This window comes from Trichechus manatus, unplaced genomic scaffold, assembly GCF_000243295.1.
Source record: "Trichechus manatus latirostris isolate Lorelei unplaced genomic scaffold, TriManLat1.0 scaffold00106, whole genome shotgun sequence".
In the NCBI taxonomy this organism is placed as follows: Eukaryota; Metazoa; Chordata; class Mammalia; order Sirenia; family Trichechidae; genus Trichechus; species Trichechus manatus.
The window spans coordinates 6145784-6162419 of NW_004444042.1; the positions used below are offsets into that span (position 1 = coordinate 6145784).

General features: G+C 35.2%; 1 protein-coding gene and 1 non-coding gene across 3 annotated transcripts in view; both read right to left on the reverse strand.

The window, feature by feature from the left end:
* ADK (adenosine kinase) overlaps positions 1-16636 on the reverse strand; it is a 555845-nt gene that overhangs the window by 338990 nt on the left and 200219 nt on the right. The gene's annotated exons all lie outside the window — the stretch shown is intronic.
* On the reverse strand, positions 2458-2528 carry TRNAG-UCC (transfer RNA glycine (anticodon UCC)). Its single transcript has one exon. It is a non-coding gene; the product is annotated as a tRNA-Gly (tRNA).

Genomic DNA, 16636 nt, shown 5'->3' on the forward strand with positions numbered 1-16636 from the left:
AATCCACCAGCCACTCCTTGGAAACCCTATGGGGCAGTTCTACTCTGTCCTATAGGGTCACTATGAGTCGGAATCGACTCAACAGCAATGAGTTTGGTTTTTGGTTTATCTTCTGCTAGTCTTAGTCTGAAAGCTTTGCTGAACCCTGTCTACCATGGTATCTAACAACAAACAACAAACAGCAAGATACAAAGGATATGAATATACAGACTTACTGAATGTTCAAATATTAATTTTAAATTCCAGGAGCTTGATATTGGTACAGTACTAAACTACAGAGCATACTCAGATTTCACTAGTTTTACATGCACTCGTGTGTATGTAGTATTGTGTATGTACAGTTCTATGACATTTTATCAGTTGTATTGATTCATGTTAACGACCACTACAACGAAGATACAGAGCTGTTCCATCATCACAAAGAAGCTCCCTTGTGTTACTCCTTAAAAGTCACACCCATCCATCACCCTTTTCCCTCCCCCATGATCCCCAACATCCCCAGTAACCACCAGACCATTCTTCATGACTATGATTTTGTCATTTCAATGTTATATAATTAAAATCATACAGTATGTAACCTTTTGAGATTGGCTCATTGTGATATCCTTGAGAGTCATCCAACTTGTGCATATCCATAGTTTATTCCTTTTTAAATATGAGTAGCATTCCACTGTATAGATGTGATTGGCTATTCATTTGTCTTTTTTTTTTTTTTTTTAATCCACTTAACCTGTTGAAGGACATTTGGGTTGTTTCCAGTTTTTAGCAATTACAAATAAAAGTGCTACAAACATTTGTAAGGTTGTTGAATGAACATAAGTTTTCATTTCTTTATGACATATACCCAAGAATAAGATTGCTGCGTCATATGGTAAATGTATGTTTAATTTGATAAGAAATGCCAAACTGTTTTTCAGAGTGACTATGCCATTTTACATTCCCATCAGTCATATATAAGAGATCTAGTGATTCAGCATCCTAACCAACACTTGTTATTGACAGTAATTTTATTTTAGATATTTGAATATATATGCAGTGGTATCTCACTGTGGTTTTAATTTGCATTTCTCTGATGGCTAATGATATTGAAAATGCTTTATGTGCTTATTTGCCATCTTATATGTCCTCTTTTATCATTTAACATTTTTTTAATACACAATCTAAAGAGGAATAGACAATAATATCTCCAAGTGTACAGTCACTAAACTTTTAGGTTAACAAAATAGTAAGACAACAGTGATAAATATAAAAAATCTAATGAAGCTGTATGAATAAAAAGTGGAGACAAGTGTAAGCGTAGAAAATGTAATCTAATTTACTTGGAAAATATCATTAAGAGATGATTTGATTAAAGCTATTTATTATGACAACCCAGAAAAGGCACTTAGGAGTCTGTCAGTGCCCCTCCCACATCCTATGAAAACGCAACCACTTCCTTTTGCTCCAGATTACTTCTAACAGCCAGTATTTACATCTCTGCCTAAGGCTTTCCCCCCTGAACTGCTGAAAGCTGCTATATCCATCATGAACACCAGGCAGGGAATTAACACTCTTCGCAAGGAGCCCTGGTGGCGCAATGGTTAAACTGATCAACTGGTAACCAAAAGGGCAATAGTTCAAAACTACAAGCGGTTCCATGGGAGAAAGATGAGGTCATCTGGTTCTGTGGAGATTTACAGCCTTGGAAACCCTATATGGTTGCTATGTGTCGGAACTGACTCAATGGCAGTGGGTTTTTAGGTTTTGCAAGGCAGTGCAGGGGCCTAAATGCTGGGCTGCTAACCAAAACGCTGGAAGCTGGAACCAACTATCCTATGGGAGAATGATGTGGCAGTTTGCTTCTGTGAAGATTACAGCTTCAGAAACCATATGGGGCAGCTGTATTCTGTCCTATGGGGCCCTGGTGGTGCAGTGGTTGTTAAGAGCTTGGCTGCTAACCAAAAGGTTGGCAGTTCGAACCCTACTCTGTTCTATAGGGTCACTATGAGTCAGACTCAACTTGATGGCAACGAGTTTGTTTGTTTTTTAAGTATAGTCTCTTCTATAGGGTCACTATCAGCTGGAATTAACTAGAAGGCAAGGAGGTTTTGTTTGTTTGTCTGTATTTTGGCAAGGCAGGCCATACTCACTCCTCAAGTGAATTAATTCTGAGATAAATTTTTACAGAATTCCTCCACAGGATAAAGCTCCAGCAACCTATTGTGGGACCATCAATCCCCTATAAGGTTGTTGTTGTTAGCTTCCATCTTGTCAGGACTCTGACTCATGGCAACCCCAAGCACAACAGGCTTGGACTGTCATGATCCATAGGGTTTACACTGGCTAATTTTCAGAAGTAGATCATTAAGCCTTTCTTCCCAGTCTATCTTAGTTTGGAAGCTCTGCTGAATCTTGTTCAGCATCATAGCAACACGCAAGCCTCCACTGACAGACAGGCGATGGTGGCTATGCAAGAGGTGCACTGGCCAGGAATTGAACCTGGGTTTCCTGCATGGAAGGCAGAAATTCTACCGCTGAACCACCAATGCCTCTCAAACATACACGTATGACTTAACAATCCCACTTCTAATGAAATGGAAATGCTAACACAAAAACATGTAAGCAAATGTTTATAGCAGCTTTACTCATAATCGCCAAAAATTGGGGAAGAACAGTAAACTATAGTACATTCATATGATGGAATACTACTCAACCATAAAAAGAAACAAACTATTCATACACAACAAAATGGATGAATTTCAGATGGATTTATCCCAACCAAAAAAAGCAGACTCCAAAAGCTATGTATTGTATTATTTCATTCATATCAAATGATGGAAAGGAAAAACTACAAGGACAGAAAACTGGGAGTATGGGGTTTGACTTTACCCTATTTAAAAGCTAATAAGTTAGCCTGTTACTGTTTCATGGATGCTGGCAGAAGACATGAGGCTCCTGGGTCAGAGACAAAGCATTTTATTACTCAATGTAAGGCACAAGAGCACCAGCATATTTGTTTCCATTACCCCAAGACCTACAGGGGTGAAATGGATGCTATGTATGCAGTGGGTTTGTATCACAGTTGAGGAACACTGAGCTTGGGGAATCTACCAATTTTATAGCAAGCAGTAACTAAGCCTGTTGTTTGTCTAGGGTAGACATTACCTCATCTCTCAAGTTTACCAGCTGTATAAACAACCCAAGAAATGTACCAGGAAAAACAGCAGTCAGGGACTCACAGTCTTGGCACACAAAGCAAGGAGGACTGTCTCTGTGAACAAAAATAGCATAGTGATTGCTAAGAGCTGGGGTAGGAGGACAGTATGACTACAAATGGGGTATGGGGAAAATTTGGAGGGTGATGGAACTGTTCTATATCTTCTCTGTAGTAGCAGTTATAGGACTGTATGTATTTGCCACAATTTATAATACTGTACACTAAAAAGGATCAACTTTACTATATGTAAATTATACCTTAATTAAAAAAAATACTAAAAACAAAAGTAAATATTAAAAAAAAAAAAAGATACTTAGGACTTCATGATAGCATCCCCAGTGCCCCTTTCTACATCTGTCTACCTTCAGTTGCCAACTAGTTAACAATGTTTTCAGTATTCTTTTAAAGTTAAATAATTATACTTTTAGATAAACCACCTATTCAAACTTACTAAGAAATCAGGACTCACAGTTCTTAAGTCCTTTTGCATTTAACAAAAATTTTGAGGAATAGCTTAAATTTGTAAAAACACAATACATTAAAAGTCAGTATAGTTTACCGTTGACTTTCAGATCTCTAAAGTAAGTTATCCAAAATAGGAAAACATTTGGCAGACCTCCCTTCACTCTCTCCCACTACCAATATTAACTGACAAATAGGATAAATTCTTAAAATTATTAAATTGCTATTGTTCATGGTTCTCCTATTGACCAGTGATCTAAACTCGCATTTTAGTTAAGAAGCTTTTTAATAGAATGTAACATCTGTTTTATGTTACATGGGAGACAGCAAAATTCTTCCTCTCTGACTGGATTATTAATGCTCATGCCTTCTACGGAGTTATACTCTTCATTCGTATCCCCAGACTGGCTCTCTAAAGTGCAACATATCCCCTGATGTAATGCATTTTCCTGCTAACTATACAATACTGTAGATACTATAATTTTAATGTGACATGCTGGTATTTCTTTTTTAAACCACAAATGCATTTGTTATTCTCAATCACAAATTTAAATTTCCTGTATATTCCCAGCCCACTAGGCATTTTTCTTTTAAAACAGCTGAATAAAAATAGATGATTTCAAATTTTCATTTGTCATCTCATTTTTTATAGGCTTTTCTCCAACTAACTCTTAGATTGGAAGAATAAAAAGATATTTGCTTTTATTTTACTATTAAACCAATTTAAGTTTAAGAAACATTGTAAACTACCTCTACGTCTTAAGAGGAAACAGGGCCATGGTGCATGTAAAATTATTTTAAATAATGTTTTTGCATAAATTTCAGACAAATACGTTTAACAAAGGCATTCTTCCACTGTTCAAGCCTAGAATTATTTTAACATGAATGTTTTTATTTTTAAAGTCCTCAAAGTTTGACATATATGCTTCATGTTGTTTTTGAGATTTACACTAAGACTCATCTGAGACCTTATTCATTTTACTGATTAAAATGAAGATACTAACAGTGACACTCCAAATGGAGCTATTGTTCTTTTTCTATTACGTTCAGTTTTTCTTGGTGTGCAATATTTTGTTCATTATGAAAGATTCTGACAAAAGAGACAAATCACATCACTACTGACGATTCCTAAGTAGTCTTTCAGCGCATTTCCCTTGCCTCACACTCCAAGAAAACTACATATGGTTTAAACCACTGGTATTTTTTTCCTTCTGCCAATACACAAACCATGCTTTTTTGTGTTGAAAACATCCCCATGAATAATTATAATAGTCTCCAAAGAGACCAGATGGTAATAGACTCTAGAGCAGATCTGGGAGATAACTATAAATTTATCTTTTTCATAGTCTCACCATCGTAACACAGTTCTTTGTACTATACTATGAAAAAAGAAAAAACTGGTAATAGAAACAATAGAAGCATATTTTGTTCTTAAATAAAAAGATACACAATCACATAAGTGTCTTTCATAACTACATAAACAAACACATATACCCTTTATATGATAGTTATCAACAATTTTAAGAGAACATAAGCTTGATAGAGTATAATATTACTAATCATGTTATATAGTGATTTTTACAGTAGCAAAATATATTACTATTAAAGTAAAACTTAAGAAATACGATCCAGTTAAAAGCAGTACGCGATGTGAAGTTAAAGAAATAGAAATACAGGCTAACGTTATATAGTATAGCCACCAATTTTATATTGTCGTTTTTCTGGGAAACACAATTAAGTTTTTTTGGCCTTGCTGTTTCAATCGAAGTAAAGTGACTGGTATAATCATCTCTCTATTTATTTAAGAGCATCATGTTTTTGTGTAATAAAAATCAAAAGGAGTTTTCAAAACTAGAAGCATGATTCAAAACTTCCAAAACACATTGGAGTATATAAAATTAAATTTCAGCCATTTCCCTGCATCTATAAAAAATAAAACATAGTTGGCTTATTGATATACTTTTAGACCTAAGCCATAATAGTGATACAAAATATTAGCCATATATTCTCTGATATTATTCTTGTAGCTCAAAACTATGAATGCATAAAATTACTTGGCAATGGGAAAAGAAGGAAAAAGAAAGTTTAAATAGAAAAGGAAACATAAATGGAGGTGAAGGGAAGAGGGAGCAGAGATTACAGAAAACAGGTTTAAAAAGAATATCTGTCCAAAATGTATTTTATCCTTTTGTTTGCTATTGTAAACTGGGTTTATAATTTGTATATACAGCCTATTAACTTGTTTCAATATTTTAATTTTAAATCCAAACACTTTATTGATTTTCTGTTTGTAATAGTTTTTCACTTCATTCTGTAGAGTCTTCCACAATACAATTAACAAAGATAGTGTTGATTTATTTCTCTACTTCTAATTTTGTATTTTATACTTAACTTTCTATTATATATCTGGGTTGACTAGCAATGTAAGTACAATGTTAAGTAATAATAGTGATAGTAGAAATTATTTTCTTATTCCTGACTTTAATGAAAACATGTCTAGTTTTTATGCATTACATATGATGCTGGCATAGGGGTTTAGAGAGATAAATTATGTTAAAGGCATATATATATATATATATATATATATACACATACATATATACACACACACACACACACTTACACACATATACATATATATATATATATTCATGAATGGATGCATTTTCGGCATCTACAGGGAAGATCCAACTTTGTTTTATTGATACTTGACCAAAATAGTAGGTTTTCTAATATTGAGCCATCCTTGCATTCCCAGAATTAACCCAGCTTGTTATCATCTACTATTAATGCACTAATGGATTCTATTTCCAAATATTTTATTTGAAATTTTTACAATAACAGCCAAAAAGAATATTAATCTGTAGTTTTCTCTTAATTTTATGCTTTCTTGTTTTCTTTTGTTTCTACTATGCTTGTTGGGTTATAGTTTCAATGTGAAGCCAGTTTCATAAAGAATTTGGAAGCTTTTTTTCTTTTTGTATGCTGCAGAATGGTTTAGAAATATCTGGGACTTTCCTGCTCCTTATAGATTTGGTGTGTTTTTCCTGTGAAGCTGCCTAGGACTACTGTTCTTTGAGGGAGGAAGCCTTTAACAACCTGCTCTATTTCTTGTGCGAGCACTGATCCATTCAAGTTTTCTACTTCTTTTAGAGTGAATTTTGGCAATTTACTTCTGCTGAAAAATAACTGACTCTATCCAAGTAATTCATTTCATCCTCAGAAATATAATGAAAACTTCCAATGGGGTATTATTTTTTCACATTATTATACTGGCAAACAACATTCTAATTGATAACCCTCTGAACTGGTGAACATTCCTTTAGTTCATTTAGAAATGAAAATCGGTAAAGCCTTCATGGGGAAAATCTGGCAACTTTTATAAAAATTTACCATGCCTATGCCCTCTGAACCAGCAATTTCAATTCTAGGAATATACTATAAAGAAATGCCTACACAGGTGGAAAATGACATGTGTACTCAGGACTCAATAAATCTGTAAATCTTCCAAATGTCCAACAATAGGTGATTCATTGAACAAATTATGATACTGTTACAGAATGGACTATTATAGCCATTGAAAAGAATTAGCCAGATCTATTTTGTATTTCTATGGAATAATCTCCATGATAATATATTTAAAAAAAAAAAAAAACCCATTGCCATCAAGTTGATTCTGACTCACAGTGACCCTATAGGACAGAGTAGAACTGCCTCATAGGGTTTCCAAGGAGCGGCTGGCAAATTTGTACTGCCGACCTTTTGGTTAGCAGCCAAGCTCTTAACCACTGTGCCACCAGGGCCCCTAAAGTATATTAAGGGGGGAAAAAATCCAAGATAGAAAAATGTATATACAGTATGCTAACATAGTAATGAAATGTACATTAATAGATATGCACATGGTTATAATGGAATTGAGTATTTCTGAAAGGATATATAAGTAACTGGTTAAATCTAGTGAAGTGAACTGGGCAAGGAGAGTAAGAGGACAGGAAAAAAAACTACTTTTCACTATGTATCTATGCTGAAATAAGTTCCTTTATGTAGACTTTTGCCTTGGTTCTCTGGCAAAAGAGCTTGGGAGATTTTTGCCCTAATCCTTGAAGAGTTACCTTTGCACTAGTTCTTTGGAGAAGAAACTTAGTGGGGAGAGGGCTCCCAGAGAGTTTGTTACTTTTGCCTAGAGGATTTCTTGGGTTGATTCACATTTCCTGGATAAGCTTTAAACAACCTGATGGTTCCATATATTTGCCTGGTAATTAACAAGACCTGAGTTGATTGATATCTCATGGGTAACTGAGGATTCGTTGATTGCTGGTCGGCTGAGGGAGGCCACACCTTGTAACTGATGAGGATCGGGATATATAAATGGCTGAAATGCAGAGGTTTAGAGAGGCATCTAGGTTCAGAGAGAGAGAGAGATGCTGGCTAAGAGCTGGGCTGGCAGAGAAGCAGAGCCACATGGGAGCCAAGTAGTCCCAAAGCTGCTACACTGGCTATGAGCTGGGCCAGTTAGCAGCAGAGAGGCTGACAGCAGAGAGGCCTGACAGCAGAGAACAGCTAAGAGAGCTGAGCAAGCTGCTACACTGCCTGTGAGATGGGGCAGCTGGCAGCAGAGAGGCAGACAGTGGAGAGCTGGAGGCAGAGAATCCCAATGGCAGAGAGGCCTAACAGCAGATAGCAGCTAACAAAGCTGAGTAAGCTGCTACACTGGCTGTGAAGCGGGAAGTTAGCGATGGAGAGGCTGACAGTGGAGAGCCAACTAAGATGCATCCCTTAGGGACCTAAAGGGAATAGTCAATAATTGACAGTTCCTGCTTTAAAAAAAAGAAAAAGAAAAAAATCATTGACTATGTGATTACTGACTATCATCTTTCACCGTTAGTAAAGTTTTCTTCAGTGTAGGATTAAATCTATGTTTTAGGAAGGGAAAATAACCCAATTTTAATAATTTAAAGAAGTGTTCTATATATTTTAAAGTTTAAAAAAATCTTTCATCATTTAAGGCACTTGAAACATTTATGTAAACTCTTTACAGAGATATTACGTTTCAGTTTCTCAATATTTTTAATACCTCAAATATTTCAAATGTTAATATCCTATGTTACTTACGTCAGTCTATGTGAAAAACATATCATTTGATTTTTTATATGAGAGTAGGTGACAACTGTTACATAAAGCACAAAAATCATAGAGGTCAATAAATATATATAGATTACTATTCTTAAAAACATTAAAAAGTAATCTGATCTATTTAATCTGATTAGTGTAATTGTTCGTATTTGCATAAATCATAAAGGACTATAACTGGTATTGCTTTTATAAAATCAAATCTCTTTAAGTTTCTTTCATCATTATGTCAGATCTCTAATTCTAAAATTCTGATCAGTTTTCATAGTTTTCTCTGTTACATATTGTGAAATCACCATACAAACACTCAGATACCAAAAGACGAACCCTTTGCCATCAAGATGATTTCGGCTCATAGTGACCCTATAGGACAGAGCAGAACTGCCCCATAGGATTTCCAAGACTGTAAATCTTTATGGAAGCAGACTGCCACATCTTTCTCCCGTGGAGTGACTGACGGGTTCAAACTGCCAAACTTTTGGTTAGCAGGCAAGCATTTAACCATTGTGCCACCAGGGCTCCTACTAAAAAACAAGGTTCTTTAATTATACACCACCTGCAACCCACCTGCTATTCCTACTAAGAATAGAATTTCTCAGTGCAGAGCTAACATCCAGCCATCCAGCTAGCCTCCTCTTCCCTTTTTTGCAAAGTTCACTGCAGAATTGCTAATTCTCAGCATGATGGGGTGGAGAGTGATAACTACCAAGTGAGGTCTATGAAAACGAAGCCACGGATAGTACCACTACATAGTAGACTGTGAATGCTTTATATGGGAAGGATTCAGGATGCAGAGAAGAATGAGAAAGGGATTATCCTAGGCTTCCTTAGGCCACTTCATTTCACCTCACCACCATCCATGTATACATGTACACATATTTATTGTTAGGGCCAGATATAACCAGAGTTTAATTTCAAGACCAGAAAAAAGTTACCTTGGCCTACTTTACCTTTGCAAATATTTCAAATTCCATTAACAGAAGGTCAGGCCTTTCATTTTATAATGATATAAAGGATAAACAGGTACATGTTGACATAAGTTTATAAATCAATGTGAATACATTCTCCTGAAGGTAAAGAAGTAAAATTAGAAAATAGGAAGTCACTGACTCTAAAAGGAGGACAACAATGCCTGTGAGGGAGAACAGGAAAGATAAGAAATGGGGGGTGGGTATCGTGAGCATTTGGTCACCCCTAACTGCAATGTAGGAGTCCCTGGGTTGTGCAAATGGTTAAGTGCTCGACTACTAGCCAACAGGTTGAATGTTCGAACCCACAAGGTACCTCAGAAGACAGGCCTGGCCATCTGCTTCCTAAAGGTCATAGACTTGAAAACCTTCACACATGGGCTCTATGAGTTGGAATCAACTGGATGGCCAATAACAACAACAAGCAGCAATGCATGGGGGCCGTGGTGGTTAGGTGACAGCATTCTTGTCTTCCATGTGGGTGGCCTGAGTCAGGAGAGCTGGGTTCAATTCCTGGCAAATCCACCTCAAGCACAGCCACCACCCATCATCTGTCAGTGGAGGCTTGCATGTTGCTATGATGCTGAGCAGGTTTTAGTGGAGCTTCCACACTCAGACAGACTGGTGATCTACTTCTGAAAAACCAGCCAATAAAAACAATATGGATCACAATAGTCCAATCCCGTAAGAACTAATCTATTGACCAGTTTGGGCCCCACTGTTTTATTTTTTATTTCTGAGGGAATTAGATTTGAGATAAACAGTTCTGAAGGAAGGAATGCCTGGTATATTTTATTGCTTTAAACGCATTCTCATCAAATCGCTGGAATTACAGATTTAGCTCAATTCAATTAATGTAAAATGCCTGCCATATAAATTTCTCGTAATGTAATAATAATAGCTATAATTTATTTAGCTCTTATTATGTATAAGTACTGGGCTAAGTGTTTTGTTCATATTGTATCACTGAATTCTAACAACCCATTAAATTGAGGAAGGTATTGTCAGGAAGAATTGTGGAAGATTTTGAAAAGGACCAAAAAGATTTGAGCATCCTCAGTGGAAACCTATGCATTATTTAGAGCATACCCTTCTGGATTATCTGATTCTATGGAATTTACATCTTTCAACATCTTTGAGCTATGAGTCTATAAACTGTAGATTAATGATAGCAATAATTCTCATCTACAGAAAAAATAAATTCTGAGCCATGAATGGATAATTGAATCCCCGTACTCTGCTGCACAGTCAAAAAAGTCAATTTTATATCTTTATTTATTTATTTATTTTTAGTAAAGGAAAATATTTAAAAGTTTTATTTGAAATAAAGTGTACCGAAGACTTATTTGTACGTTATACCTAGAGTTGATTATATTGCAGCTCCTTTTCCTTATTATTAATATGTTTTATAGTTTTTGTATCTATTACTAAATTCATTTCAGGAACTACATATATCTCTCTCTGCTCTTTGAATTCTCCAATAAAATGGGTGTCACAACTTGCTACTTCACGCATTATAATTAACAAATTAAATAAAATCTTTGACGTGTTCATTTTATACCTGTGAGAGTCATGATTTTATTATTTTGGGAAAATTACCTCGTAAAAGTATCCTATAAAATAAAGATTATTCCCATTTTAAAGAAGAGAAAATTGAAGCTTGAAGAGGTTAAGTGACTTATCCAAGTTTACACTTGCACAGCTTTGCTTAACTCCAGAGCATATCCTCTTTGTCCCTAACCACTTTGTTAAGAGAGAATTTAAAGTATTTGGCTTTTGTTACCTAAAATATCTCACCATCAAAGTTATCAAAGAACACAGAATCCTCTAGAAAAGCTTTTCTTTTAAAACATGACAGCTGAGAGTACCACCATATAATCTAATTGGAAAAGACCATCCTTGTCCAACCAACTAAACAAATCACACTTTTATACTCTTTTTTCAGAAAAAATCTGACTTCGTTTTTCAGTTCAAATACATGAATATATCAACCATGGGACCAAAACCAAAAAAAAAGTTTGTAAATTCTAATTCCAAGATAGAATGATAAGAAATGGAATTTGGGCAAGAATTTTATCACCTGTATGACATTAGACCCTGTCAATTCTAGTATTTCCTACCTGCTCTGTTTGCTTTGCTCTTAGGCAGGATAAATGCAATCTCTGTTCTCTATGTAATGCCATACCCTGTGACAATGTGCCACATTAAGAGCCACAACAGTAGAGGTGTAATCTTTCAGAAGTGGATGACTGTGAAATGTGTGTGGATTAATAATAGACAACCTTAAAGCAGAACTATAAAGACTGAGAAAAAACTAAAAGCATGTTTTACTAATAGTGGTAATACAGTCTCTTAATATGAAGTATAAAATAATGTCTAAAGGCCAAAAAAAAAAGCAAGGAAAAGTAAGAAAAGAGAAAAGAAGAAAGAAAAAAAGGACAAGAAAGAGACTGACTTTACTTCACATTAAAGAATCTGATACTTAGAAAAATGTTACAAACATTAAAAATAGAAATTAGGACAATCAAACACTGCTTTCTTCAGCATATTTTAGCCATGAAAATCTCTCATGATCTAATTTAATAAGGAAAAAGATCCCTAAAGCAGGGAGGTGTTAATTCATATTTAAATTTTTTAAAAACTGAAAGGAGAAATTGATTTGAATAATCTACTTTATTTTGCAAGACCCATGTTGCTTGAAATTATTCATTAATCTTAAAATTGGTGGTAGTAGGCACCCCATTTTTAATGACAGAAAGTTTGAGGAGACTCTGTGTTGCATCACCATCTGCCACATCCTGCTCTGATATTTATAAATACAGTTGAGCTACTGACAGTTCTACAACTGCACCAGGTGTAAGGCATTAGAACGAAGAATTCACTTTGATCACTTCAATATCATTTCTTCTTTTCAGATCTAAGCAGTCTAGACTGCTCCCAGATTCCCAGAGGTATGCCTAGTAAAAAGCCTTTTTACTAGTTTTACTTTCTAACTAGTTATTCCAGGTGAAATAGGTCTCAAAAAGAGATAATCAGAAAGAACTTTTTTAATACAGAAAATTCATATAGATTAACTGTATAAAAAAAATCTACAGAAGAAATGCAAGAACAGCCTTTTGACTTTCATGAATTATAACTTCTAAATAATACTTCAATGACAATACTATGACTCACTTGTAAATGATACATGGTTCTTAAGAATATCAGCTCTACAATTTCTTACACTTTCATTCAACATGCTTCTATTTTTATTTGAACATAATTGTTTAAACTTATCTTTTAAAAATGTTTCTAGGAAACCACTGAGGAGTTGGGAAAGTTTTAAAGCATAATTCTGAAAACGGATTCATTACATGATATTAAGTCAATTAAAAACATCATTCCCCAGGTCAATCCTCCACAAAAACATAAACACACTGGAATTTAGGAAGTTCTCTAAAAATTAAAAACAAAAATTTGTTTAAAATTTTACTAAAATTTAAATATAAATATGGAGCTCATCTAAAAATGGGAGAGATGAGAAATTGGAAGACTGAAAAGTCAAAGATCCAAAATCCAGGTTAAAAATTGTAAGATCTGAGTATTCAAGAAGAAACCAAGCTATGTTTAATGCTTACATGAAGAAAAAATCAAATCCATTACTGATGGTTTTAGTTATATGATTAAGGAAGAATATCTTTAATTAGAAGCATTGTGTCATCTTACTTCCATAAGAAAAATGGAGAAGAGAGGGGTATTAGACAAGGAACATATACAAATTTAGTAGTTTCTAGGAAATGATTTTCACTATGTCAAAGAAAGAAGTATTATTTTACCTGAAGATCTTTGCTTTGAGAGAAGAAAATACGCTTCATGTAGAAAAACAGCAGTTATTAAATAGAAAAATACTCTTTACTATTAAATAGTCATAAAAATCCATATAATCTCAAAAGAGAGAAGAAATAATTGATTCCAATGATCTGCTTATATTCCAGCTAACAAAGGATAAAAAAGCATTTAAAATATTTGACCTGATGCCCAGAATATACACAAAAGTGACAAAGAAGTTCTTTTTTTAAATAAATCTAGGACATTAGAAACATCAATAAATCAATTTGTAGAAAGCATAAAAACAAGTGAACTTATATGATGTAAAACAATATAAGAGTATCTCATGTAGCTGATCCTAGGCTTACAAAAAATTCAGTAAGTCAGAAAAATGCATAAATCTTCAAGGAACAGAATGGTATCTGAGCATCAAGGAAAACTATTGTCCCAAAGAAGCACGAAAGAAAGAGTCAATTTACGCAGTACTTGATTCTCTCTCACAACTTCCAACCTTCCTAAATAAACAACTACTATCAGAAGTGGTCCTGGTGGCACAGTGGTTAAGCATTCTGCTGCTAACCCAAAGGGCGGCAGTTAGAATCCACCAGCTGCTCCTAGGAAATCCTATGGGGCAGTTCTACTCTGTCCTATAGGATCACTATGACTCAGGATCAACACAACAGCAGCAGGTTTTTATAAGAAGTGGAGAGGGACCCACACATCTATAGTCAACTGATTTTTGGCAAAGGTGTTAAGTCCATTTGATGTATAAAGAAAAGTCACTTCAATAAATGGTACTGGGAAAACTGGATTTCCACACGCAGAAAAGTGAAACAGGATACATGATTCTCATAATACACAAAAACAAATAAAAAATGTACTAAGGGCCTAAATGTGAAAACTAAGACCATAAAACTCTTAAAAGAAAATGCAGGGGCAACACTGTTGGGCCTAGATTTTAACAATGGATTAACTAATATAATAACAAAAGCATAAACAGCAAAAGACAAAATAAATGGGACCCCATAAAAATTAAAAACTTTTGTTCATCAAAAGACTTTACCAAAAAAAGTGAAAAGACAAGCTACAAACTGGGAGAATATCTTTGGAAATCATATATCTAATAAAAATCTAATAATCAAAATATATATAGTAAAAACTGTGAAAGCCAGAACTCATGTAAGGTGAAAACCTGTCAGAGAAAGAAAACTCAAATATTTCCCACTAAACAGAAAGCGATAGAAAAGTGGTGACTGTACCCTCTCACACAGAAAACCAGCAAAATCTGGAAAAACAAGGCAGTCCCATCAAGTTCCAGCTCTCACATGTTTCACTGTATAAAACTTTGACAAATTAACAAAATGACAAATAACCCAATCATAGAATGGGCAAAGGAACTGAACAAACATTTCACCAAAGAGTACATTCAAATGGCCACCAAACAAATGAAAAGATGCTTAACGTCATTAGCCATCAGAAAGATGCAACTAAAAACCACAATGTGATACCATTTCACTCCCACCAGAATGGCTAAAATAAAAATAATAATAATAATAAAAAAAAAAAAACACAAAATAAAAAATGTGGGCGAGGATGGGGGAAAACTGGAACCCTTATACATTGCTGGTGAGAATGCAAAATAGTACAGCTGTTGCAGAAAACAATGTGGCAGTTCCTCTAAAAACTAAAAATAGAATTAACATATGACCCAGCAATTCCGCTCCTAAGTATATACCCAAAGGACATGAAAGCAAAGATTCAAATAAATACTTGTACAGCAATGTTCACTGCAGCACAATTCACAATAGGCAAAAGATGGAAGCAACCTAAATGCCCAACAACAGATAAATGGATAAACACAATATGGTACATACATACAACGAAATACTACTCAGCCAGAAAGAGAAATGAAATCTTAACGCATGCTACAATATGGATGGAGCTTGAAGACATTACGCTGAGTGAAATAAGTCAACCAAAAAAGTGACCTCACTTATATAAAAAGACAAGAACAGGCAAATATATAGAGGAACAATGTTTCTTAGTTTCTTAGGGGTGGGAGGGAGGGAAAGGAGGGGTTATAGCTTATGGAGTTCTGAGTTTTGGTTTATGGTGATGGAAAAATTGCATTGATTAAAGGTAGGGCTACACGGCCGATTAATGTACTTGTTGTCAATAAGTTGTACACTTGTACAAAGCTGAATTGGCAAAGTTGTGTGATAGACATATTTACAACAATGTCCAAAAAAAAGAGTAGCTGCTGAGGCTGCCTATGTATAACCAAACACCTTGCGGGATTTGGTTTCTTGGTTGGGAGGTTTAGGGTCACAGTTTCATGGGCTATCCCAGATAACTGGCCTACCACTGTGTTTGGCGCTTCTGTTCTACCTCCTAGTTTGTTGTGTAGTGCCTGGGGTCTTAAAAGATTGCAAGCGGCCATCGAAGTCACAATAATTGGTCTCTATTTGCCTGGAGCAACAGAAGAAGAAGAGTCAGGAACAGAAGGAGGAAATAGAATATGTGGCTAATTGTATCCAAGAACAACTGCCTCCTTGGCCATGAGACCAGAAGAACTGGAAAGTTTCTGGTTACCACTACTGAACATTTTGATCAAAGATTCTATAGAAGGAAGAAGATGGTGGCTTGGATAGACACACCTTAAAGTTCTCCTACAACAAAACCTTGAGAAACCAAGTGAAATGGATACAAACAATGTTGGATCCCTAAACATCAAAGGGAAAGTTGAAGACTGGAAAGAGAGAGCTAAATCAGCAGAAACACACAGATTCTCAGAGAGTTCATGCAGGACCGGCTGGCCTGGCACAGCATGGACCTTTTGAGACAGCAGCAAACAACATCCCTGGGCAAGATGCCCAGGAGAGCAACTTCACGGAAAACAGAAGACAAATTAGACAACTGGCACCTCCTAAAAATTAAGTACTTATATTCATCAAAAAACTTTATCAAGGAGGTCCGGCAAGATGGCGGTCTAGGCAGAAGCACCACGTTGTCCCTCCACAACAAAGATCTGAAAAACTAAGCCAAACAGAGAATCAACAATCCTGAAACCCTA